The sequence below is a fragment of the Callithrix jacchus genome, chromosome 7 (genome assembly GCF_049354715.1).
Source record: "Callithrix jacchus isolate 240 chromosome 7, calJac240_pri, whole genome shotgun sequence".
Classification (NCBI taxonomy): Eukaryota; Metazoa; Chordata; class Mammalia; order Primates; family Cebidae; genus Callithrix; species Callithrix jacchus.
The window spans coordinates 13,191,240-13,215,611 of NC_133508.1; the positions used below are offsets into that span (position 1 = coordinate 13,191,240).

At 46.9% G+C, this 24,372-nt stretch overlaps 1 long non-coding RNA gene and 1 pseudogene across 4 annotated transcripts in view; one reads left to right on the forward strand and one right to left on the reverse strand.

The window, feature by feature from the left end:
- Positions 1-20,687, reverse strand: part of LOC108590432 (uncharacterized) — a 63,019-nt gene extending 42,332 nt beyond the window's left edge. For all 4 annotated transcript variants that reach the window (XR_008473159.2, XR_013519516.1, XR_013519518.1 and 1 more), the window contains exons 1-2: positions 20,561-20,687; positions 19,519-19,641 (exon numbers count right to left, since the gene is read on the reverse strand). This is a non-coding gene — a long non-coding RNA (uncharacterized LOC108590432). The remainder of the gene's footprint in view (positions 1-19,518; positions 19,642-20,560) is intronic.
- Positions 15,155-15,252, forward strand: LOC118143532 (small nucleolar RNA U13; annotated as a pseudogene).
- Positions 20,688-24,372: the final 3,685 nt, after the last annotated feature.

Genomic DNA, 24,372 nt, shown 5'->3' on the forward strand with positions numbered 1-24,372 from the left:
GGGTATGTGTGTTGTGTGTGGCATGTATGGGGTATGTGAGGTGGGTTTGATATGAGTATGGGGTTTGTGTGTGAGGTGGGAATGACATGTGTGGTGTATATGGGTTAAGTGTGTGGGGTGTGTGAGGGGGGCATGGTTTGTAAGTGTTATATGATGTGTGAGGTGTCTGTATATGTGTTGTGTGTGATGTGTATGGGGTGTGTGTGTGGTGTGAGGTGGATGTGATATGCTCCTGGTGTGTCAGATGGGTATGATATATGTATGCTGTGTGTGAGCTGGTTACAGTATGTGTGTGGTACATGTGGAGTATCCATACAAATTCAACATGTGGGGTGTGTGAGGTGGGCATGATATATAATGTAGTGTATGGTGTGTGATGTGGGTGTATGTGTGTTCTGTATGGTGTGTATGTGTGTGGTGTGTGCACATAGCAGTGACCAGCTCAGCCAAGGTAGGGCTCAGGGCGGGATGCACTGAGAGCCTAGGAGGAGAGAACAAGCTGTGTCACCATCTCCACCCAAGTTCATCACTAACATGAACGTATAAGCTGCACTGAAACTGTTCAACATCTGATCAGAATAAGAAACATGGACAAATCGAAGATGGCTGATTAGGAGCAGCTCAGGATTGCAGCTCCCAGCAAAAGTGCAAAGTGTGAGTGGATGTCACATTTCCAGATGGATTTTTATTGCCCACAGACCAGGAAATTCCCAGGCAGAGGCACCCCATGGGTCACCAGCATGACTGTTTTGGCTGGCACCCCAGTGCAGTGGTTCTCTGTACAAAATACAAAGGTCCAGGCACCATTTAAGCTGGTGATTGGAGCACCAGGGAGACAGAGTAACCCATTCATCTGATTAAAAATGGAACTGAAACAGGGAGCCAGGCCAGGAGATTCTGGGGCAAAAAAGTGCCATGAATCTCAGTGTGGCTCTTTCAGCCAGTGCAGTGGGTCACTGCACAGGAAATCACACAGATCCCAGGGCCTTTTCAACAGTCTACTGGAACACCTGGAAGACAGTCGAATGTTCAACTAAAAAGGAAAAAAAAAAGGCTCTGGGGCATGGAGCCAGGTGATCAGGCTAGGCTGGTCCCACCCCGCAAAAAAAAAAAACAAAAAAAAAAACAGCAATCTGAAAGGTTCTGGATTGAGAGTCTCACAGCAAGCACAGCTGAACCCAGGTCCAGCTCTGTGGAGGAGAGGCATCTGCCATTACCAAGGCACTCTACCACTATGGAGGCACTCTGCCATTGCTGAGGAAGCCCGCCATTACAGAGAGAGTCCACAATTACAGAAGTGGGCCACCATTGCTGAGGAAGCTCTAACTTTACCCATATAAACAGGACTGCAGGGAATTTCACACAGCAGTTGGGAAGAGCTCACAACAGCTCAGCAAAGCCTCTGCAGGCACACAGTGACTAGGCTGCTTCCTCACTGGGCTGGGCAGCCCTGAAAAAAATGCAGCAGCACAACAGAAACTCATAAAGCCCAAACTCCTCAGACAGAGCACCTGGGGGAAAAAAAGCAGGGGGTTTAAGAGTTCTGCTGCAACAGACTTAAACGTACCTGCCCAGCAGCTCTGAATGAACAACGAAGCTCACAGCTCAGCACTTGAGGTTCTATAAAGAACAGACTGTCTCCTCAAGCTGCTCCCTGACCCCCTTATATCCAAAGAGTAACCTCATAAAGGAGAGCTCAGATTGACATCAGGCAGGTATCCTTCAGGGACAAAGATAGCAAAATAAACTGGCAGCAACCCTTACTGTTCTGCAGCTGCTGCAGGTGATTCCAAGGCAAGGTCTGGAGTGGACCTCAGCAGTCCTACAGCAGAGGGGTCTGACTGGTAAAAGGAAAACTAAAAATCAGGAAAAAAATAACTTCTTCACCAACAAACTGAATGGCCACTCAGAGACACAATCTGAAAGTCAGTAACTACAAAGATGACAGGTGGTTAAATCCACAAAGATGAAAGGAAATTAGCACAAAAAAATGAAAACACCCAAAAGCAGAACACCTCTCCTCCTACAAGGGGTCAAAAGTCCTCACCAGCAAGGAAATAAGGCTGGATGGAGAATGAGTGTGATGAATTCACAGAATCAGGCTTCAAAAGGTGGGAAATAAGAAACTTCCGTGAGCTAAAAGAACATGTTGTGACCCAATGCAAAGAAAGTAAGAACCTTGAAAAAAGATTTGATGAAATGCTAATGAGAATAAATAACTTAGAGTGGAATATAAGTGAATTGATGGAGCTAGAAAATACAACATGAGAACTTCGTGAATTATACACAAGTTTCAACAGCTGAATTAACCAAGCAGAAGAAAGGATATCAGAGGTTGAAGATCAACTCAATGAAATAAAATGAGAAGGCAAGATTAGAGAAAAAAGAATAAAAAGGAAGGAACAAAGTCTCTGAGAAATATGGGACAATGTGAAAAGACCTAATCTACATTTGACAGGTGTACCTGAATGTGACGGAGAGAATGAATCCAAGCTGGAAAATACTCTTCAGAATAGCATCCAGGAAAACTTCCCCAGTCTAGCAAGGCAGGCCAATATTCAAGTGCAGGAAATACAGAGAACCCCTCAAAGATATTCCTTAAGAAGAGCAACCCAAGGCACATAATTCTCAGATTCACCAGGGTTGAAATGAAAGAGAAAATGCTAAGGGCAGCCAGAGAGAAAGGTCGGGTTACCCACAAAGGGAAGCCCATCAGACTCACAGCAGATGTCTCAGCAGAAACCCTACAGGCCAGAAGAGAGTGGGGGCCAATATTCAACATCCTTAAAGAAAAGACCTTTCAACCCATAATTTTATATCCAGCCAAAGTAAGCTTCATAAATGAAGGAAAAATAAATCCTTTGCAAACAAGCAAGTACTCAGAGAGTTAATCACCACCAGGCCTACTTTACAAGAGCTCCTGAAAGAGGCACTACACATAGAAAGAAACAACCAGTACCAGCCACTCCAAAAACATACCAAATGGTATAGAGCATCAACACAATGAAGAAACAGCATCAACTAACAGGCAAAACAGCCAGCTAGCATCAAAATGGCAGGATCAAATTCACACATAACAATATTAACCCTAAATGTAAATGGGCTAAATGCACCAATCAAAAGACACAGACTGAAAAATTGGATAAAAAGCCAAAACCCATCAGTGCGCTGTATAAAGGAAACCCATCTCACATGCAAGGATACAAAAAATCTCAAAATAAAGGGATGGAGGAAGATTTACCAAGCAAATGGAGAGCAAAAATAAGCAAGAGTTGCAATTCTCATCTCTGATATGATAGACTTTAAACCAACAAAGATCAAAAGACACAAAGAAGGACATTATGTAATGGCAAAAGAATCAATGCAACAAGAAGAGCTAACAATCCTAAATATATATGGACCCAACACAGGAGCACCCAGATACATAAGGCAAGTTCTTAATTACTTACAAAGAGACTTAGACTCTCACACAATAATAGTGGGAGACTTTAACACTCCACTGTCAATACTAGACAGATCAACCAGACAGAAAATTAACAAAGATATACAGGACTTGAACTCAGTCCTGGAACAAGCAAACCTGAGAGACATTTACAGAACCCTCCACCCCAAATCCACAGAATATACATTCTTCTCAGCACCACATCACACCTACTCTAAAACTGACCACATAACTGGAAGTAAATCACTCCTCAAAAAATGCAAAAGAATGGAAATCATAACAGTCTCTCAGACCACAGTGCAATCAAGTTAGAATTCAGAATTCCGAAACTAACTCAGAACCACACAACTTCATGGAAACTGAACAATGGGCTCTTGAATGTTGACTGGATAAACAATAAAATGAAGGCAGAAATAAAAATGTTCTTCAAAACCAACGAGAATGAAGAAAAAACATACCAGAATCACTGGGACACATTTAAAGCAGTCTCTAGAGGAAAATATATAGCAATAAATGCCCACATGAGAATCGAGTACAGATCTAAAATTGACACCCTATCATCAAAATTGAAAGAACTAGAGGAGCAATATCAAAAAAACTCAAAACCTAGCTGAAGACAAGAAATAACTAAGATCAGAGCAGAACTGAAGGAGACAGAGACAGAAAAACCCATAAAAAAGAATTAATAAATCCAGGAGCTGGTTTTTTGAAAAGATCAACAAAATAGACAGACCACTAGCCAGACTGATAAAAAAGAAAAAAGTGAATAATCAAATCAATGCAATAAAAATGATAAAGGGGATATCACCACAGATTCCACAGAACTTTAAGCCATCAGCAGAGATTATTACAAACAACTCTATGCACATAAACTAGTAAACCTGGAAAAAAATGAATAAATTCCTGGACACTTGCATCCTCCCAGGCCTAAACCAGGAAGAAGTCGAAACCATGAATAGACCAACAACAAGGTCTGAAGTTGAGGCAGCAATTAATAGCCTACCAAAAAAGATAAGCCCAGGTCTAGATGGGTTCACAGCCGAATTCTACCAGACATACAAAGAGGAGCTTGTACCATTCCTTCTGAAACTATTCCAAATAATCCAAAAAGAGGGAATCCTTCCCAAATCATTTTATGAGACCAACGTTATTCTGATACCAAAACTCTACAGAGTCTCAGCAAGAAAAGAAAACTTCAGGCTAATATTCATGATGAACATAGATGCAAAAATCTTCAATAAAATACTGGCAAGCTGATTGCAAGAGCACATCGAAAAGCTTATTCACCATGATCAAGTAGGATTCATCCTGGGGATGCAAGGCTGGTTCAACATACACAAGTCTATAAACATAATTCACCACATAAACAGAACCAAAGACAAAAACCACATAATTATCTCAATTGATGCAGAGAAGGCCTTTGACAAAATTCAATGGCCCTTTATGCTAAAAACCCTCAATAAACTAGGTATTGAAAGGAATGTATCTCAAAATAATAAAAGCTATTTACAACAAACCAACAGCCAATATCATACTGAATGGGCAAAAACTGGAAGCATTCCCTTTGAAATCTGGCACTAGACAAGGATGCCCTCTCACCACTCCTATTTAATATAGTATTGGAAGTTCTACCCAGAGCAATCAGGCAAGAAAAAGAAATAAAGTGTATTCAAATAGGAAAAAAAAAGTCAAATTGTCTCTATTTGCAGACGACATAATTGTATATCTAGAAGACCCCATCGTCTCAGCCCAAAATCTCCTGAAACTGACAAGCAACTTCAGCAAAGTCTCAGGATACAAAATCAATGTGCAAAAATCACAAGCATTTCTATACACCAATAACAGACTTAGAGAGCCAAATCAAGAACGAACTGCCATTCACAACTGCTACAAAGAAAATAAAATACCTAGGAATACAACTAACAAGGAACGTAAAGGACCTCTTCAAGGAGAACTACAAACCACTGCTCAACGAAATAAGAGAGGACACAAACAGATGGAGAAACATTCCATGTTCATGGTTAGGAAGAATCAATATTGTGAAAATGGCCATACTTCCCAGAGTAATCTACAGATTCAACGCTATCCCCATCAAGCTACCAATGACCTTCTTCACAGAACTGGAAAAAAACCACCTTAAACTTCATATGGAACCAAAAGAGAGCTCTCATAGCCAAGTCAATTCTAAGTAAAAAGAACACAGAGGGAGGCATCACACTACCGGACTTCAAACTATACTACAAGGCTACAGTAATCAAAACAGCATGGTACTTGTACCAAAACAGAGATATAGACCAATGGAAAAGAACGGAGGCCTCAAAGGCAACACAACATAGCTACAACCATCCAATCTTTGACAAACCTGACAAAAACAAGCAATGGGGAAAGGAGTCCCTGTTTAGTAAATAGTGTTAAGAAAACTGGCTAGCCATGTGCAGAAAGCAGAAACTGGACCCCTTCCTGACACCTTACACTAAAATTAACTCCAGATGGATTCAAGACTTAAACATAAGACCTAACACCATAAAAACCCTAAAAAAAATCTAGGCAAAACCATTCAAGACATAGGAGTAGGCAAGGACTTTATGACCAAAACACCGAAAGCATTGGCAACAAAAGCCAAAATAGACAAATGGGACCCAATCAAACTCCACAGCTTGTGTATATCAAAAGAAACAGTCATTAGAGTGAATTGGCAATCAACAGAATGGGAAAAATTTTTTGCAGTTTACCCATCTGACAGAGGGCTGATATACAGAAACTACAAAGAACTAAAGCAGATTTACAAGAAAATACGAACAAGCCCATTCAAAAGTGGGGAAAGGATATGAACAAACACTTTACAAAAGAAGACATACATGAGGCCAACAAACATATAAAAAATGCTCATTATCTCTGGTCATTAGAGAAATGCAAATCAATACTATATTGAGATACCATCTCACGCCAGTTAGAATGGCGATCATTAAAACATCTGGAGACAACAGATGCTGGAGAGGATGTGGAGAAACAGGAACACTTTTACACTGTTGGTGGGAGTGTCAATTAGTTCAACCATTGTGGAAGACAGTGTGGTGATTCCTCAAGGACCTAGAAATAGAAATTCCATTTGATCCAGCAATCCAATTACTGGGTATATATCCAAAGGATTATAAATCATTTTACTATAAGGACACATGCACACAAATGTTCATTGCAGCACTGTTTACAATAGCAAAGACCTGGAACCAACACAAATGCCCTTTGATGATAGACTGGATTGGGAAAATGTGGCACATATACACCATGGAATACTATGCAGCCATAAAAATCAATGAGTTTATGTCCTTTGTAGAAACATGGATGAACCTGGAAACCATTATTCACAGCAAACTGACACAAGAACAGAAAATCAAACATCACATGTTTTCACTCATAGGGGTGTTGAACAATGAGAATACATGGACACAGGGAGGGGAGCATCACACACTGGGGTCTGTAAGGGGGAAATAGGGGAGGGACAGTGAGGGGGGTGGGGAGTTGGGAAGAGATAGCATGGGGAGAAATGCCAGATATAGGTGATGGGGAGGAAGGCAGCACATCACACTGCCATGTGTGTACCTATGCAACAATCTTGCATGTTCTTCACGTGTACCCCAAAGCCTAAAATGCAATAGAAATATAAAAATAAATAAATAAAAAGAAGGTTGGGTCAGGTGTGGTGGCTCACACTTATAATCCCAGCATTTTGGGAGGCTGAGGCCAGTGAATCACAAGGTCAAGAGATCAAGACCATCCTTGCCAAAATGATGAAACCGCGTCTCTACTGAAAATACAAAAATGAGCCAGACATTGTGGTGCATGCCTGTAGTCTCAGCTACTTGGGAGGCTAAGGAAGGAGAATTGCTCAAATACAGGAGGCAGAGGTTGCAGTGAGCCAAGATCGTGCCACTGTACTCCAGCCTGGTGACACAGTGAGGCTCCATCTGAAAAAAAAAAAACAAAACACCATTTGCAGGACTGGATGTGAAAAGGAAAAAAAATGTACAAGATTAAACGCGTGCTGTAGAAGAACCACCACCTGTTCATCTGCTGAGCACATAGTGATTCTGACTCAGCAAAAGAACCCCCGCTCCGGGAAAAACTAAAAGCGAACTGCTGTTTCCAGAATGCATTTTTACAGTTGGAAATCTGTGTTTCCCAAGCCCTCCTTCCAGTCCTTGGCACGGTGACAAGCATTTTCACCCCTGGGGATGAGCGGCTGGAGATGAAAAAGTGAAAGTCACCAAGGCTGAGTTTCAGCTGCCTGCATCCTTGCAGCCAGGGCCAGAAGGCCATGAGGCGTTCCCTAGCTCCCGCTGTCCACGCTGGACTCACAGGGCATGGCTCTGCTGCAGTGGCCAGGCTTACCTCCATTAAGTGATTGCTCAGGGTGGAATCTGAGTCATTCTTGAAGGTCTGGCTGACATGGAGATGCCTCTTGTTGCTGCTCACATCCCAGTCCTTCCCATAGCTCACCTCCAGTTCAAGCGATTCTCCTGCCTCAGCCTCCAGAGAAGCTGGGATTACAGGCAGCCGCCACAATGCCTGGCAAATTTTTGTATTTTAATAGAGATAGGGTTTCACCATGTTGGCCAGGCTGGTCTTGAACTCCTGACCTCGTGATCCACCTGCCTCAGCCTCCCAAAGTGCTGGAATTACAAGTGTAAGCCACTGCAACTGGCCTTTTTTTTTTTAACTTATTATTTGTTTATTTTAAAGATAAGATCTGTGGCTGGAGTACAGTGGCACATTCTTGGCTCATTGCAACCTCTGCCTCTGGGGCTGAAGCAACCCTGGATGAATAGACATAAGACAGGCTGAAGTGCCAGCCCTGGATTCATTCCTATATGGCTATGCTGTTGGGAGCAAGTTCATCTATTTGGGGATGAGCTCAGGGTACTCAGATCACCACTTGCCAGACTCTGGTGCTCTCTCTGGACATCCCACCTGTCCTGGGCACTCACCTTGTGGGTGAAGGCCAGGATCTGTGTGCAGTGGAGCTCGTGGCCCAGCTCCAGCCTGTAGGCACCATCTGAGCCGCTTTCTGTCTGCAGCCTCTGGCCAGTGCTGCACTGGTGCACTGGCTGCTTTGCCTGAGTTGTGAGGATTAATCAAGGGACCTCTGCCCTCCTCTGCCAGGCAGCCCTCCACCAGGGCTCCAAGAGGAGGAGGGCCCAGCAAGGCCTGGCCTCAGGCGTGTTTCCCCTACCCTGTTGTCTGCTTCACCTGTCACTCCATTAGAACCTGTTCATCGGGAGGTCTTAAGAGATGGATGAATTCCCCTCAACAGACACACCTTTTTTTTTAATGAGCAGGTACTAAGTCCTGCTCAGAGCCCACAGAATGACTAATGGAAAATCCTGTGGCGACAGCGTATCTTAGCTCACAGAGCCACAGCCACAGGAAACAGGGCAGGCCCTGCCACCTCCAACTGCCCCACAGCCAGGCATGCAGTGCCTTACCCAGGAGGCTGTACTAGATCCTCGGAGTTGGTCCACAGCCGGCCCCACTGTTGCAGCAGGCCAAGGGCACGCAGCCCTGCCAGCCCTGGCACGAAGAGTTTGGCACCCATGGTGGCCACCCAGCTTCCATCCTCCTCCTCCCTTTCCAGCAGTGCTGCAGGGACAGAGAGCAGGCAGGTGAAAGCGTCAGCACCCAGGGACAAAAATCTTCAGCCCCAGGCAAGAGGGAACTCAGGAATATCCCAGGGGCCTTGGGGTTGGGGGGCTCCTTGAAGAGTCAACACCTGTGCCCTGCACAACAGCCCACAGACAGGCCTGATCATGACTCACTGCAGCCTTGACCTCCCAGGCTCAATTGATCCTCCCACCTCAGCCTCCCAAGTAGCTGAAACTACAGACATGTGCCACCACATTGGCGTGTGTGTGTGTGTGTGTGTGTGTGTGTGTACACATTTTTTGTAGAAACACACATGTTTTTTGTAGAAACAGGGGTCTCACTATGTTTCCCAGGCTGGTCTTGAACTCCTGGGCTCAAACAATCCTCCTGCCTTGGCTTCCCAAAGTGTTGGGATTATAGGCATGGGACACCATCCTTGGTCCAAGGATAAAGGAGAATGAGGCCAGGTGCAGTGGCTCATGCCTGTAATCTCAGCACTTTGGGAAGCCAAGGCAGGCAGATTTCCTAAGGTCAGGAGTTCAAGACCAGCCTGGCCTACATAGTGAAACAGCATCTCTACTAGAAATACAAGAAAGAAAAATTAACCAAGTATGGCGGCAGGCACCTATAATCCGTTACTCGGGAGACTGAGGCAGGAGAATCGCTTGAACCCAGGAGGCAGAGGCTGCGGTGAGCCAAGATTGCACCATTGCATCCAGTCCCAACAACACTGTGAGAGTCTGTCTCAAAAAAAAAAATAAAGTTGAATGAAACAAAATCAAATAGGACAGATGACAAAAGAATTAACCACACATCATGGGTCGTTGGGTAAGTTTCACCTTCTGAAGCTTCTGCTTGTGCAACACTGAAGGTCATTCAAAACACACAGGTGGAAATGGACCAGCTGTTATAACTCCCAAACACCCACATGAGGTGGTCAACAGCCACCGCTCCAAGTGCCCCCAGCCCCCCTCCTGTCCTTAACTTGGAATCTTTCAGAACACATAAGCGGCACACCCTGGTGCCACCACCCTGGCTCTGGCACAGTGCCAGCATCTGCTCAGCCTGTGTGTGTGTGTTTTAAATGCCCCATCAATTTTAGGTCAAAATGTTACATGTGTTGCTTATCGTGGGTGGGAATAAAAACTACCCTAAAGCTGCTATTTTAAGGTTTGTGGGGGAGGTTGGAGGTGGGGGAAGGTTCTGGGGGCTCACACTGAGCCTACATCTGTCCTTAGATGGGATGTTGATATTAAGAGGCAGGGGTGATCAGGACCATCAGGAGGCATTTGGCTCACACCCTAGCCTGGCCACGGTGGACACAGGGCACAAGGGGTCTCATCGCCTACCTGTCAGGTGGGTTTGGTCACTCAGCAGATGGCTCAGTGATGCAGAGAGGCCAGCTTGCTGCCCACCTGCTGTGTGAGGTTCCCTGTAAAGATGACAGGGCTGCCTCCATCACCAGTTTCATCTCCAGTGGTACCTGGAACTCCTCGGCCTTGCTGACTATAGGTGGCTGCAGGACACTCTAGCACTGATAAGGCCTTGGTGTCACCTGCAATGACAGGCTTGGCCAGCAAGCTCAGCCATGATCATACAAGCTGGGACCAGAGAGAGGGCAGGAGACAGCCCAGCTAATGGCTTTGTATGGCGATCATTCCCCAGTTTTTGAATTTTCTTGAGATGGAGTCTCATTCTGTTACCCAGGCTGGAGTGCAGTGGCGAGATCCTGGTTCAATGCAACTTTTGTCTCCCGGGTTCAGGTGATTCTCCTGCCTCAGTCTCCCAAGTAGCTGAGAAGACAGGCACACACCACAGTGCCCAGCTAATTTTTCTATTTTTAGTAAAGACAGGGTTTTGCCATGTTGGCCAGTCTGGTCGCAAACTCCTGAGCCCATGTGATCCGCCCGCCTTGGCCTCCCAAAGTGCTGGGATTACAGGCATGAGCCAGTGTGCCCAGTCCTTCCTCAATTTTTTAACTGCAGATTTCTCAAAATTAGAAACCTGTGCTACAAACTCAGACATAAATACAAAGGACTCCTCTCCTCTCCTTGACAACTCCCTCATTGGATCCATCAGGAACTCAGTCGACCGTCGCTATGTGACTAGAACCAACCCCATTTCTCACTTCCACTGCACACCAGCTCCAGCCCTGGTCATCACACCTATCTCACTGCAACATCCTCCTGGCCCTCTCGGCTCCCATCCTGCCACTGGCAATAAATCTCCACGTGGTGACCAGACACGTCCAACTTTGGCACACTAGCGTTTCTTACAGTACAATCCAAAGTCCTTGAGGCCAGTAAAGCCAGAACTTTGTTGGTCACTGTGCAGACACTGGCAGGTGGGCCACGGGGATAGTTCACTACACTCCAAGGCTCCACATGGGAGTTACTCTAGAAAAGCCATGAGCAACTACAAATATCATCTTTGATGGCCCTGCCAACCTGCAAACAAACCCCACACATCCCTCTGATAGCCACTAGCTAGTCAGTTCGCTCAAAATATGTCAAAACAATACTATTACCAGACCCTCACTACTTAATGCTGTTTCCCTGATCCCCACTGATGTGTGTGCAGATGTGTGTGTACGAATGTATGTGCATCTGTGTACAGATGTATCTGTACATGGATGTGTGTAGACATGTATGTATACAGATATACCAAAATACACAGATGTGTGTATGAATGTGTGGATATGGATGTGTGTGTACAGTAATGTGTACATGAAGGTGTCTATATGTAGACATGTGTAAGAATGTGTGGGTATACAGACGTGTGTGTGGATGTATATAAAGACATGTATATATATGGATGTGTGTATATGAATGTATGTGTACAAATATGTCTACATGTGGGTGTAGATGCTCGCAGCTCTTCCTGCTGACAGGCACATCCGAGCGCCGGCTTTCTCCAGTGTGTATCAGAGGCTGTGTGGTGGCGTCAGAGCTTCCTCAGGGTGCAGGTGAACAGGGTGAGCACAGAATTTCTCTCCCAAACCACAACATTTTGCAGTTAAAGACAACACTAGTTACAAATGCGTCAGGTCAGCAGGCATAAACTGGGGCTCTGCAAGCAACCCAGGACACAACCTCAACCCACACGGGGAGGGGGTGCCAAACAGAACAGTTCCCACACCAACCTTAAATCCCATAAACTTTAAGGTTGAACCCAAGCTTCAAGCCCCTGGGCCCAGGGATTCGAGGTTGAACCCAAGCTCTGGCACTTTGTATTTACGAGCTCATCTGCCTCAATTTCCTCATCTTGTATGGGGTTACAAAGAGGACTTGAAGAGCCCTCCTGTCTGCTGGAACAGGCTCCAGAAAGTTAGAGTGCCGGCAGTTACTGTACTTTTGATGAGTCTGGGGCAGATGGAAGTAGAATTTCTCCAAAGGCAAATAAACATTTCCAGGCTTCAGACAGCTCTATAGGGAGCGGCAGGAAGGTCTGAGGGGAGGCACAGGCAATCTGTACTTGCACATGTGGCAAATAACAAGACATTCAAGGGCCCCTGGGAGTTCTGAAAATGAGGCAGAAGTCTCAGTCATCAGACAGGTGGGGCTGTAGGAGGAAGACGGCTCTCCCCTGACATGAGTCTTCACCCAGGCTGATGGCATAGGTGGAAGTGGAGAGAGTATTTATGCAGCAAGACATCCAGCCCGGTTTCAGACGCTCCACTCCAGGCCCCTGAGAAGACACTGGAAACTGAGGCAGAATCGGTGATCCACTGCTGAACGTGCCCAGTGGTCATGCCTGGTGGGATCAAGTCTAAAGCTGCTATTTGTACCTGGCTGGAGTGCAGTGGCATGATCTCGACTCACTGCAACCTCCACTTTCCAGATTCAAGCAATTCACCTGCCTTAGCCTCCTGAGAACCTGGGCCTACAGGTGTGCACCACCACACTCAGTTAAGTTTTGTATTTTTGGTAGAGACAGGGTTTCACCTTCTTGGCCAGCCTGGTCCCAAATTCCTGACTTCCTGTGATCCTCCTGCCTCAGCCTCCCAACATTTATTTACCATTTGAAGTCACCAATCTGTGTGAAAAGGGGACAGAAGTTTTAAATGTTCTCCCCAGAATGAAGGAGACAGACACGAAACTTCAACACAATGACAAGGGCTTCAAGTAACTTTCTAAGTTCCATCCAGGTACCCTTGGGTACGGTCCCTTGAAAAGCACCTACTAAGATGAAAATGAGCCTGGACAACATAGTAAGACCCATCTCCACAAAAAAGAAAATAAAAAAATAGAAAGGCATGGGGGCACAGGTCTTAGTCCCTGCTACTTGGGAGGCTGAGGTAAGAGGATCGCTTGGGCCCAGGGGTTCAAGGCTGCAGTGATTTAGGATCATGCCATTAAATAGAAGACCTTGTAGAAGAAAGAGAAAAGTGGAGGAGAGAGAAAAGGGGGGAAGAGAAGGGGGAACGGGAAGAAAAAAAGTAGGAAGAGGAAAAAAGAGGAAATAGAGGGAGGGAGAGAAAGAAAAGAAAAAAGAAAGTAGAAAAGAAATGAGAAAAACATAAATCTTGTGGTCATGGAATTCCACTGTTAAGAATTTACTCTGCAGAGAGAATGGTGTTCACGACAGAGTAATTATAGCAGGAAACCTGGGAAAAACTCAGGAGCACTTTATTATGAAACTAGCTGAATACCTTCCATTCCATGGACTATTACATGGTCATTCACACTACACGGGAGACGCTGATTTTTTTAGGCGGATATATTAACTCCACGTGCTGAATGTGTGCATAGATCATCTCAGAAAAGAATCACCAAAGGAACCCTAACAGCGGTTGGCTTCGAGGAGGGGTGGGAGAGCGGCTTTAAGGCTGCACCAACACCAACAAATAGAACTTTATGCAATGAGGACCATATTCCCGGGCCATCTGCAGCTGTGGAGCACCTGAAATGTGGCCCATGCAGCCAAAGAACCAAATCCTTCATTTTCTTTCATGTTAATTTATTTAAATTTTTTTTCTTTTTTGAGATGGAGTCTCGCTCCATTGCCCAGGCTGGAGTGAAGTTGCATGATTTTGGCTAACTGCAATCTCTGTCCCCCAGGTTCAAGCAGTTCTCCTGCCTCAGCTTCCCAAGTAGATGGGATTACAGGGGCTCACCACCATATCTGGCTACTTTTTGTGTTTTTGGTAGAGATGGGGTTTCACCATGTTGGTCAGGCTGCTCTCAAACTCCTGACCTCAGGTGAGCCACCGGACTCGGCCTCCCAAAGTGCTGGGATTACAGGCATGAGCCACCATATCCGGCCTCACTTAGATTTCAGTAAACACATACGCCACGGGCTGCCATATGGGAGACTCAGTTCTATACTCTTTCATAGTTTTTGAACTTTGAATCATTTAAATGCATGGCCTATTGTTTTTAGTTGTAGAACTTAATAGAATAGTATTTAGATTGTATTAATCTAAATAAAATCTACCATAGAGTTTACATTGTACCAGTGAATGCTGATATATAAAAAGATTGCCAAGGTGTGTGTACATGTGTATGTGTATTAAGTGTGTGTGTGTGTGTGTATGTATGTATATTTCGTTTTTTTTTTCTTGAGTCAGAGTCTCGCTCTGCCACCCAGTCTGGAGTGCAGTAGTATGAACCTGGTTCAATGCAACCTCCGTTTCCAGGGTTCAAGTGGTTCTCCTGCCTAAGCTTCCCGAGTCACTGGGATTCCAGGTATGCACCACCACATCCAGCTCATTTTTGTATTTTCAGTAGAGAAGGAGCTACATCATGTTGGCCAGGCTGGTCTTAAACTCCTGATCTCAAGCGATCCACATTTCTTGGCCTCCCAAAGTGCTGAGGATTACAGGCATGAGCCAGCATGCCCAGCTGCAAAGGTGTGTTTTTGAGTAAAATGAACAACGTACAAACAAAAAATAGGGAACAGCTGGGGGTGATGGTGCATTCCTATAATTTTAGCACTTTGGGAGGCTGAGGTGGGAAGATCGCTGGAGCCCAGGAGGTCAAGGCTTCAGTGAGCAATGATTGCACCACTGCCCTCCAGCCTGAGTAATGCAGCAAGACCCTGCCTCAAGAAAAACTAAAATTAAAATTAAAAAACCAAAACCTAAGCATGACGATTGGGTTATCAGGCTATTTTATGATATGTGCCTTCCTCAAAACTTGTTACGGTATCATCACATCACCTATCTGACGTGAAAAAGAAAAAATGAAACCCAGAAACTCAAACTAAAAATATTTGCAAATCTATAGCGTTATGCATTGTCCTGTGTCTCCCCGAAAGACGCTGAGCCCTATGCCGCAGGGTCTGTGGATGCGACCTTATTTGGAAAAAGTCTCTTCACATGTGATCGAGCTAAGCTGAGGTAATGAGGGTGAATCCTAATCCTGTGTGCCTGGTGTCCTTATAAAAGGGGGACGTGTGGGCAGAGACACCTACAAAGGGAAGACAATGTCAAGACAGAGACAGAAGACCACCTACAAGCCAAGGAACTCTGGAGGCTCTGAGCATCCATGAGCGAGACATGGGACAGACCCTCCTTCACAGTCTTCACAGGAAAAACAGACAAACAATAAAAAAATCCCTTGATTTCAGACTCCTGGCCTCCAGAACTGTGAGAATAAATCTCTGTGGTTGAAGCCACACAGTTTAGAGTACTTTGTTAAGCCAGCGCTGGGAAATGAATGCAGAGTTCTTGGGGCGTGCGTCAACACTTCTGAAGGAAATGTGGGACGTGGCATGCTTGAATTTACAATTCATACCTTTCTCTACTCAGAATTCTTTTTTTTTTTTTTGAGAGGCAGGGTCTCACTCTGTCACCAGGCTGGAGTGCAGTGGCACAAGCATGGCTCACTGCAGCCTCCACCTTCTGGGCTTCAGCAATCCTCTTGACTCAGCCTCCTGAAAAGCTGAGACTATAGGCACATGCCACTGTGCCTGATTTTTAAAAAATGTTTTGTAGAGATGGGGTCCTGCTATGTTGCCCAGTTTACCTGGGACTCCTAGCCTCAAGTGATCTTTCCACCTTGGCCTCCCAAAGTTCTGGGATTATAGGTATAAGCCATTGTAACTGGCTTGCCTTTTAAAAAAAAAAAAAAAAAACAGAACCTTTCTCTACTGCCCAGGCTGGAGTGCAGGGACATGATCTTGGCTCGCTGCAACCTCCACCTCCTGGGTTCAAGCAATTCTTTTGCCTCAGTCACCCGAGTAACTCAGCTTATAGGCTCCTACCACCACACCCAGCTAATTTTTGTATTTTTATTACAAGCGGGGTTTCACCAGTGAGCCAGGCCGGTCCCGAACTGCTGACTTCAGGTGATTCACCCACTTCAGCCTCCCAAAATGCTACTATTGTGGCTCACTGCAACCTCTGCTCCTCGGTTCAAGCAATTCTGCCTCAGCCTCCCAAGTAGCTGGGATGACAGGTTCCTGCCACCATGCCAGTTTTTGTACCTTTAGCAGAGATGGCCTTTCACCATGTTGGCCAGGCTGGTCTTGAACCCCCGACCTCAGGTGATCCACCTGCCTCAGACTCCCAAAGTGCTAGAATAACAGGCATGAGCCACTGTGCCTGGCCTACTTCTATTATTATTACATTGTAATATATAGTGAAACACACAACTCACTGTAATGTAGAATCAGTGGGAGCCCTGATCTTGTTTTCCTGAAACTAGATGGTCCCTTCTGGGGTGATGGAAGACAGTGACAGATCAACAGGCATTGGATTCTCATAAGCAGCTCACTGTCCAGCTCTCTCTAATGTACTATTTACAGTAGGGTTTGCGCTCCTATGAGACTCTGACAATGCCACCGATCTGACAGGAAGTGGAGCTCAGGTGGTGATGCCAGCAATAAGGAGTGGCTGTGAACACAGATGAAACCTCCCTCGCCCACCCGCTGCTCACCTGCTATGCTGTCTGCCCAACTCCTAACAAGGGAGCCAGGCACTGTGGCTCACACCTGTAATCCCAGCATTTTGGGAGACTGAGGCAGGTGGATCACCTGAGGTTGGGAGTTTGAGACCAAACTGACCAACATAGAGACACCCTGTCTCTACCAGAAATACAAAAATTAGCCTGGCATGTGGCTCATACCTGTAATCCCAGCTACTTGGGAGTCTGAGGCAGGAAAGTTGCTTGAATCTGGGAGACAGAGGTTGCAGAGAGCCAAGATCACGCCATTGCATTCCAGCCTGGGCAACTAGAGCAAAACTCCCTGTCAAAAAAAGAAGCCCGGGTGCAATGGCTCACACTTGTAATCCCAGCACTTTGGGAGAATGAGGAGGGTGAATCACCTGAAGTAATAAGTTTGGGACCAGCCTGGCCAACATGGTGGAACCCTGTCTCTACTAAAAATACAAGAATTAGCCAGGTGTGGTGGTACATGCCTGCAATCCCAGCTACTCAGGAGGCTGAATCAGAAGAATTGCTTGAACCTCGGAGGTGGAGGTTACATTTACCTGAGATCGCACCGCTGCACAGACTGAGACTGTCTCAAAAAAAAAAAAAAACAAAAACAGGCTACAGACTGGTACTGATCTGTGGCCAGGAGGGTTGGGGACCCCAGCTGTAGACAATATGTAATAATCAAATCAGGGTAACTGAGACAGTCATCACCTCAAATATTTATCTTTTGCTTTGGGAACATGAAAATCCTTATCTTCTAGCTATCTTGAAATATTCAAATAAATTCTCATTCACTGTAATTTCCCTTGTGCACTATTGATTACTGTAACTTATTCCTTCTATCTAGGCCTTCTGGTCTTTCATTCATTCTTTTTTAAAATTGTTTTTATTTATTTTTGAGACAGTGCAGTGACATGATCTCGACTCACTACAACCTCCACCTCCTGGGTGCAGGCAATTCTCCTGCCTCAGCCTCCCCAGTAGCTGGGATTACAGGTGTGCATCACCATTCCTAACTAACTTTTTTTATTTTTAGTAGAGATGGGGTTTCACCATGTTGTCCAGGCAGGGTCTCAAACCCCTGACCTCAAGCAATCCACCCATCTCGGCATCCCAAAGTGCTGGGATTACAGGTATGAGCCACAGCACCCGGCCACTTATTCATCCTTTCATTCATTCATTCTATGAATAACTACTGCCTGGTTATTATATACCCGGCAGGGTTCCAGGCTCTGGGGACACACCAACGAGCAAAACAAAGTTGCTGCTCTCTTAATGGATCCATCATTCTAATGAGGGGGAAAGAGACAGGCGATCCATAAACAAACCATTAACACAGACAGCACATCAGGTGGAGAGCGCTACAAAGAATAAAAACTAAAGCGGGTACAGCCAGGAGCGGTGGCTCCCACCTCGAATCCCAGCACTTTGGGAGGCTGAGGTGGATGGATCCCTTGAGGTTAGGAGTTCAAGACCAGCCTGGCCAACATGGTGAAATGCCATCTCTACTAAAGGTACAAAAAAAATGACCCAGGCATGGTGGCACCTGCCTGTAATCCTGGCTACTCAGGAGGGTGAGGTGGGAGGATTGCTTGAACTTGGGAGGTGGAGGTCGCAGTGAGCCGACATTGCATCACTGCAATCCAGCCTGGGGAACAGAGCAAGACTCTGTCTTCAACAATAAAAAAGTAAAGAGAAATCAGGTGCAGGTTAGAGTGCATTAGCATGAGCAGGGGTGCTCAGGCGGTGGTGAAGGTGGTCAGGAAAGGCCTCTCTGTGAAGGTGATAGACATGAGGGCTGAGCCTGGGGACTCCTGGGGAGAGCAGCATGGGAGGGCCCTAGGTGTTGTTCCCATTTGTGTTTTTTTTGTTTAGATTTGATTTGTTTTTGACACAAAGTCTTACTCCATCGCCCAGGCTGGAGTGAAGTGGCACAATCTCGGCTCACTGCAGTCTCCACCAACCGGGTTCAAGGCACCTCAGCCTTCCAAAGAGCTGGGATGGCAGGCGTGAGTCACTGTGCCTGGCCTATGCATCAACATGTTTAAATTCTTCTGAAAGCTGTGTTTTAGGAAGAGTGTGCTGACAGCCATCGGAAATAAATGACAGAATTGCAGGACAAGGATCATGTCAGTGACAGGGTGGCTGTGGACATTTGCTGGCCAGCAGCAGGGAAGCCACTCAGACCCTGGATTCTACCTCTGCAGCCTGTCTGCACCTGAACCCTCCTCCCCACATCAGTGGAAGCCTGGAACTCTCAGAACAGCAGACCTCACCGGCCACTGTCACCTTCATCGGAGTGATGTGATTAATTCATTCACGCAGAAGACAGCAGGAACCCTGAGAGAACAGGATCCAGAATGTGTGGGTTTTAATGGACAGGGTAATGGGATCTGTGAGGCTCCACCTACCTCACCTCCTGAGCCCCACACTCCTTCCCCCGTCCTGCTCAGCATAGAGACTAGAGTGACATGACCAGAAATGTAGACGCTTGGAAGGACACCAGCGACATAAAGATGAGGAGGCCAGAGTTCCACAAGGTGCGCAGCTCCTGACCTCGGATGCACAGGACTCTGTCCAGAAAGGCTCCCTCGCAGCCATGGCACTTGATGGTCCTCGAGTTCCTGAGGATGGAGCTGGTGAGTCGGGTCCGCAAGTCCTTCTGTTTTGTTTGCTTTCCTGGGATTGGAGGGAAGAGAGAGATGAAGACACGGCTGGTCCGGAATTCTCCCCTACACCCTGACAGTCACCCTGCAGCAAATCCCACTGATCCCGCCAACTGCGTCCCAAAGCTGTCTGCCTCTCCGCATCTCTGACCCTCAAGTCCTGATCCATCCACTGTCATCCTGTGCCTGGACTCCTGCAGGAGCTGACCTGCGACCACTGAGAGGCAGCTCCTGATGCCCAGAGAAGAGGCTGCCCCTGAGCCCACCTGGGGATGGCACCATCAGGAAGGCTACCTGGAGGTAGGTAATGCCTGAGCTACATCTTTCACATCTTTTGTGGAGTTAGGGAGGGTCTCACTATGTTGCCCAGGTTGGCCTCAAGCTTTTGGGATGAAGTGATCCTCTGGCCCTGGCCTCCTAAAGTGCTGGGATTATGGCCTGAGCTACACCTTAAATGACCAGGAGGTGGGTGCTGGGCAGGCAGAGGATGAGATGGAGGCAAAAAGAGGGAGGGGAGGGTTTGAGACAAGGAACAGCAAAAACCCAGGCACAGGGAGCAGCGTGACTCAGAGGACAATCAGTGTGGCCAGAGTAGTGTGGGGGCAGGGTCACATGGCACTTTAGGGTCAGGCAGGAGTTCGGGGTCTCCCACGTTTCACCTGGGGAGGGGGGCATCATCAGAAGGCAGCTGCCTGGAGAAGGTTTTTTGTTATTTTTTGAGATGGAGTCTTGCTCTGTTACCAGGTTGGAGTGCAGTGGCATGATCTCGACTCACTGTAACCTCTGCCTCTCGTGTTCAAATGATTCTCCTGCCTGAGGTTCTAGAGTAGCTGGGAATATAGGTGCCTGCCACCATGCTCAGCTAATCTTTGTATTTTTTAACAGAGAGGATCATTTTGCCATTTTGGCCAGGCTTGTTTTGAACTCCTTACCTCAGGAGATCCACCTGCCTCGACCTCCCAAAGTGCTGGGATTACAGGCGTGAGCCACCGTGCCCGGAGGAGGCCATGCCGGAGGCTGGAGAAACAGTCCAAGTGACAGATGGACATTGGCACAGCTGGGCCTAGAGAGGAAATCATTTCCTTCCCTCCATCCCCCTTCCCTCCCTCCCTCCCTCCCTCCTTCTTTTCTTCCCTACTCCTTTCTCCCACTCTCCTGCCTTGCTTTCTGCCCTCTTCTTTCCCCTCCCTCCTCCCTTTCTTCCTTCCCTCCCTCATTCCTTCTCTTCCTCTTTCAACTCTTTCCTTCCATCTGTCCTCCCCTTTCCTATCTTTCCTTCCATCCCTCTTTTTCACTCCTCCCCTCCGTTTCTCCCCATCTCTCCCTTCTTCCCTTCCTCTCTCCTACCCTTCCTTCCCTCCTCCCTCCCTTCTTCTGTGATTCACGAACACTGGTCCAGCACCTTCTGCATGTTGAGCACTAACTAGATACTGAGTCTGACACAGGGAGTGGCTCGTGCTGCTGTGGAGCTTCTAGTCTAAGGAGAGTAAGGCCATTGGCCCCTGCCAGGTGCTTCCTGCAGGGCCCTTTAGGAAGTAGGAAGTGCTGGGGAACAGCAAAAATGAACCCAGGACAGGCCAAGGAAGGGAGCTGCTGGGAGGAGAGAAATGGGTGGGCCGTGTCCTTGCTGAACCATGGTGAGGGAGGTGGCCCTGACTGCAGGGGGTGCTGGAGGGGACAAGGGTCTTCTGGAGTGAGTGTGGTCCAGGCGGAGGGCAGCTAAAGCAGATTCCTGAAGAGATGTGTGAACATCAGGCAGGTGTGAGGATGGGGAAGGGGGGGTAGGTGGGAAAGGGAGAGAGATGGGGGGAAGGTGAGGCTGGAGGCAATGAGGCAGCTCAGGGCAGGCCAGGTGGGCCACTGTGGGGCCTTTGGCTCAGACTGAGGAAAATGGGGCCACTGAGGGTCTGAGCAGAGGAGGGAGCAATGGATTCAGCTCACACAGGTCTCCTGTGGCTGGAATTGGAGAGAGGCTGGAGCAGAAGGAAGGAGTGAGCCAGGACCTTGCTGGATGCATTTTCAAGATGATCCACGCAAATCTACTGACTGATGGGGTGCAGGAGAAAACGGCATTGATCTGACCCAGGGCCTGGGGTCTGAACACCGGAGGGAAGAGCGGCCATCCAATGTGATGGGGAAGGAGCGGGGCAGGTCTGCACAATCGGTCACTCACAGAGACAAGAACAAAGCCAGACCCACCAGCTCCCACTCAGCTCTGCCCTCCCCATCGCCCACACCAGGGCCTGTGTCTTCATCCCTACTTCCTACCAGGTCCATCTTTTTCCCAAAAGCTGAACCTGACAGTGATTCCTCTTCTTGGTGATGAAGAAACTCAGAGGTAGGTGGCTCAGGAAGACAGCAATGGTGGAGAAACCCAGGAGCTGGGGACAGAGGGGACAGAATGTCAGGAGATCCCAAGAAGCACAGCTGCCAGAGGCCTGTGAACCACAACTGCTCCATCTTGAACAGGAGCTGGTAAAAGGAGGCTAAGACCTACTGGGCTGCATTTCCAGGCAGTGAAGCCATTCTGAGTCACAGGATGAGACAGGAAAGCAGCACAGAATACAGGTCACAGAGACCTTGCCAGTAAAACAGGCTGCAGTAAAGACGCCAGTCCAAAACCCACCAAAACCAAGATGACGATCAGAATGACCCCTGCTCGTCCTCACTGCTACATTGTCACCAGTGCCATGACAGTTTACAAATGCCATGGCAACATCAGAAAGTTTCCCTATATTATCTACAAAAGAAGAGTCATGAATAGTCTACCCCTCATTCTGCATGTCATGAAGAAATGACCCTAAAGATGGGCACCAGCGCCCTCTGGGCTGCTCTACGGAGTAGCTATTTTATCTTCACTTTCCTAAAATACTTGTTTTTTCAGGAAAGAATAAACTTGCTCTGTGGCTCACACCTGTAATCCCAGCACTTTGGGAGGCTGAGGCAGGTGGATCAGCTGAGGTCAAGAGTTCGAGATCAGCCTGGCCAACATGGTGAAACCCCGTCTCTACTAGAAGTATAAAAATTAGCCAGCTGTGGTGACATGCACCTGTGATCCCAGCTACTCAGGCGGCTGAAGCAGGAAAATCACTTGAACCCGGGAGGCATAGGTTGTAGTTAGCCAAGATCACACCACTACCCTCTATCTAGCCTGGGCAACAGAGTGAGACTCCATCTCAAAAACAAAACAAAACAAAACAACAAAACAAGCAAACAAACAAACAAATGTGCTTTCACTTGACAAACTCATGCTGAATTGTTTCTTGCATGAGATCCAAGAACCCTCCCTTGGGGTCTGGATCGGGTCCCCTTTCCTGTAACACAGCTGCAGATCCTGAAGAGGGTCAGACTTGGGTCCAAAGATGTGGAGTCAGGGAATGTGATAAGGGCAGCCTCCAGGTCCCAGGGATCTGGGCTCATGGGGGTCTGCTGGGTTAGGAGGTCCCTGCTGAAGACAGGGTCCTTCAATGTCAGGGAGGGGAATGGCTCACTTACACGACGGGGAGAGGGTTATATTCAAGACAGAACATGCACACACAGGAGTAGGACTGCGGGGTGTTCCTGGACACAACAGTGAAGTTGAAACCTCTGGAATCAGGACTGGGTTCAAATCCTGACTCTGACACTTGTGTGGCCTTGGGGCAAGTCACCTCCCTAATGTGCAATTCCCTTGTCTGCAAAATGGGAACAGAGTTGTCCCCATTTTGCATGTTTGCTTATTACATTTAAGTATTTTTCTAATCTTCACTTTACCCTCATGAGGGTTGCCAGACTTAGCAAATCATCATACAGATAACCAGTTACCTTTGAAGACAAAGAGTCAATAAGGTTTTAGTTTAAGTCTCATGCATTATTTGAGACATACACTGAGAGTCCGAAACTCTCACTTCACTGGATGTCCTGTGTTTTCTCTGGCAACACTGCTCCCCACCAACGTGGTGCTTTCAGGATACTTATCTCCCCCCTCTCAGCTTTGGTTTCTATAGCTGGAAAATGTGGAAGTGGGAGGTAGAATAAATGATTTTTAAGTTGCTCTGACTTTCTGAGAGTCCTTCACAGGTTACTTGAACCCATTCTCTCACCAAGCCTCACCCCAACTCCAGTCTGCATGCCTTAGTTTCCCCTCTCAGTCCTTAGGAACACTATTTTTTTTGAGATGGAGTCTCGCTCTGTTACCCAGGCTGGAGTGCAGAGTCACGATCTTGGCTCCCTGCAACCTCTGCTTCCCAACCAATTCTGCTGTCTCAGCCTCCCGAGTAGCTACGATGACAGGTGTGCATCACTATGCCTGGCTCATTTTTGTATTTTTAGTACAGAAAGGGTTTCACTATGTTGCCAGGCTGGTCTCGAACTCCTGGCCTCCAGTGATCTACTCACCTCAGCCTCCCTAAGTGCTGGGATTACAGGTTTGACCCACTCCACCCAGCTCAAAGAAAGTAGAACACTATTTTCGAATGTTGGGTCAGTTTGTTTCATTTATGCAGCAATGGCGTCACCTGGTGGCTTCATGGAGAAGTGCCCTGAGGGTAAACCACCCACAGCAGGGCTTGGAAAAACACTCAAAGGAATCTGACAGAAGATGAGCATCTCTCTCTGGGGGAAAAATTGTCCATTAAACTGTAGCAACCTCAGTATCCACCCCTTCTTCACCAGGATCTCATGGTGATGTTAGGAGCTGTCTACCAAGAGGCAGGAAAAGTGCGCAGAGAAAGTGACACAGTGCATTATCTGCAGATATCTTGGT